The sequence below is a fragment of the Rutilus rutilus genome, assembly GCF_951802725.1.
Source record: "Rutilus rutilus genome assembly, chromosome: 4".
Lineage (NCBI taxonomy): Eukaryota > Metazoa > Chordata > Actinopteri > Cypriniformes > Leuciscidae > Rutilus > Rutilus rutilus.
In genome coordinates this window covers 8777899-8781204 of record NC_140212.1, presented here as the reverse complement: position 1 = coordinate 8781204, position 3306 = coordinate 8777899, and positions in this window count along the sequence as shown.

The following is a 3306-nucleotide window of genomic DNA, read 5'->3' as shown; positions in this document are numbered from 1 at the left end:
CTTGGAAAAATTGTGGAGATTTTTCCTGACAAGAAAGGCTTCGTTCGTCAAGTGAAAGTCAAGACTAAGAGCAGCGAGCTTTGTCGTCCGATAACAAAGCTATGTCTTCTTCAAGGATCTGAGGACAATTTATAGCCTAAACTGTTCCAAAGGAAAGACCCTATTTCGGACAGGGCGAAGACCAAGAATATTTCTTTAGAGAGTTTGTTAGTTAGCATGTAGGCTCCTTTAATTTATGTTTTGAGTAATTGTTTCAAGGACATTGATAACAATTAGGGGCCGGTAATGTAGGAGCCTAAATGCAGTTAACTGATAAATAATTTCATTTATGCGTTAAATAGTAATTTACATGATTCATTTATGTGGAGGAAATTGAAGGGAATATTTACAGTATTTACAGGTTGATGCAGTTAATATTTACGGTAATGCAATGAGTTAATTTTGTAATTATCTAAAACGTGTGTGGATAATTTAAAGTGCATTTATATTACATTAGTGATATTTTGGGAATAGAGGACTGTTATCGCATTTTTACCTTTAACTGCATGTACCTTTAATTGTTTGGAATACTCTCGCGAGAATTGAAAAGTTTGCTGAGTTAACAGTCAGGCAAGCAGAGAGTGGAGCCTCACAGTTTTTTGACCTTTTTTCTCTATCTCCCTTTCTTTTTTGTCGTTAATTAATCATTTCATTTTCTGTAATATTCCTGTGCTGATGTTTTTGTTGCTAACTGAGTAAACGGATACATTTTTTCACGAGTGGTTCTGTGGATTTATTGATGTGGATTCTGACGAAGGGAGTGGACAAAGTGTCAATCTAGGGCTTCATTAAGTGGAAACCTACAGTTAGATTATGATGACAGAATTTTCTGTGAAATGTTTTAGGTCTTTTTGTTGTGAATGGTGTCCTGAAGCTGGTCAGTGATGTTGCTGTGTGTGATTTACAGACTTGATACATTTTGTCTGTTTTGTGAACATGTTTCTGGTTCTGCCGTCCCTCCACAACAGGAAGTGTCCTTTCTGAAGAACAGCATTCTGGGTATGAAGATGCTGATAGGTTTCTGTCAGGTTAGAGGACTGAAATATAATGTATGTATCTGCATTTTATTTTTGCATACATGATTTTGCATATATTATTTATTAATTTAATGATCAGAATCTGCGGTAGGAATCACGCCTGATTATTATAATGACGCCACCACCATTAAAAAACTTTGTGCTATAGTTTTATTTCTGTAATTATTAATATTATTTGAAAATGCATGTGTATTTGATGTGATTTCATTAAATATGTTTAATTTTCAAAATCCAACATTTACATAAATAGATGCATTTTATTTTGTAATATTTTGTTGCAAATGACATATCAGAAACCTATGATGATGTCGTCATCATACGAATGTTATCCAATAATAAAGCAGGTGAGTGTTTAAATTTATTTTATTTTTTCGGATGTAGCCTGATAAAGTATTTTTCTTTCCAAATTAGTGTTATATAAAATAACTTAACAATTAATCATTATTACTAGCCTGGGTGCCAGCCCGAACCCCGCCCACAATATTTTTTGGTCGGGAAGTTCGGTCTGGACTCGCTCCGTTGAGGAGCTATTATGCCCGAACAAAAATTGTTCGGACCAATCAAATTGTCAGGGCGGGCTTTATACGATGATGGACAGATAAGCACCGGTAACGTCATCATCCACGTCATCAACGAGCGCTTTAGTCCATGGGCCCAGGCCACAATTTTCACTAATTGGTACCACCCAAGGTGGCAAATTCTAGTTTGATTTTTTTTTTTAGTCCATATCTCTAGATGATATTTCAACATGATAACCTTTTGTAAGTGGTAGCTTTGTCACAGAAATGAACCTTCAATGACACTCACCGTTGAGCCAAAGAATGAAAAAATCTTGTAACTTTATTTGAACAGAACATGTCATACAAAGAAAAACAAAATAATTATACCTATAATTATTCATGAACTTAATTGGTCATTGCAAAATGTTTCTGTTTATTCATCATCATCATCATCATCATCATATTCAACCAGTTTCATGACATCGGTATTCTCCTCCTCCTCCTCCCTCTGATTGCTGCAGGTCTGTAGCTTGCACATTTCTGTGCACTTTTAATTTATTGGCAAGACAGGAACAGTCGGGAAGCTTGCAGGTCTGTGAACACTTGCAGGCCATAAGCTCCAGAACAGCCATTGGTGCTGGGGGTCCCCGCATCCAGTCTAACATCAGCATACCTGTACAAATAAGTGGGAGATATTTCTCATCCATTTCGGTGAGGTGTCAAGTTTGAGAGCGGTAAGTTTTCCTCGTCCTGCAAAAGCACTTACGCTATCACAACCCGTAAAGGCATGTACCCCTATAAGAGCATCACACCCATAGGTCATCTCCAAGGAGCTGAGCAAGGTTGCTGATGTTGATGTACCTTGTTTGATTCTGAGTGCCAGATTTCTGATAAAGGGGGCAGTTTATCTTCTTACAGCATCCAAGACAAAGGATCATGACATCCGTATCCTCACTCACAATAACTGGTTTGATACCCATTCTGGCTAGCATGATTTGCATGTAGGAGCATACGGGTATCGGCCTCCTCATGGGAAGATTTCAGCTCTTCAACAACATTCCAGTCTTTTTTGGTCAGACAATAGCATCTCTCTCCACAGGTTGCAAATAGCTGCTTGTCCTGAAGCTTTACCCGGTTCTCTGCTAGCTTCCACTGGTCCACGATGAATGTTATCAAGGCTGTTTTACTGTCTGTATTACTTAACAGCTTTCTCCACTGCACTACATTGTGTCCCGGGGCAATGTTCTTCCATTTAGTGCTACTTGCTGAACCACGATTGTATCTTTCAGCATTCTTGATTGATGTTTTCCAGTACACATCAAACACCACATCTATGCGCTTACTGTTTCTTCCTTCTTGCAACATTAGGTTCAATACAGAACCAGCAATCTCTCCAAAAGTCTTGCCATCACCTTTTAGTTTCTGAACAAGGCTCATTCCATCAATGATGCATGCAGATTGTTCTCCAATATCTTCAACTGTCTCAATCAATCTCAAATGATGCTGATTTCTCTTACTCTCTTGCAAGAGCAGCCTTATTAGTGTTCGCAATGAGCCATCTGGATTTGAAAGTTGATTTAACGGGAGATTGACAGACGGATCGGTGCAGCTTCTGCAGTAATGCGGTCGATGTACCGGTCTGTCGTGGTGAAGAAAGAGCTGAGCCGTAAGGCGAAGCTCTCGATTTACCGGTCAATCTACGTTTCTACTCTCACCTATGGTCATGAGCT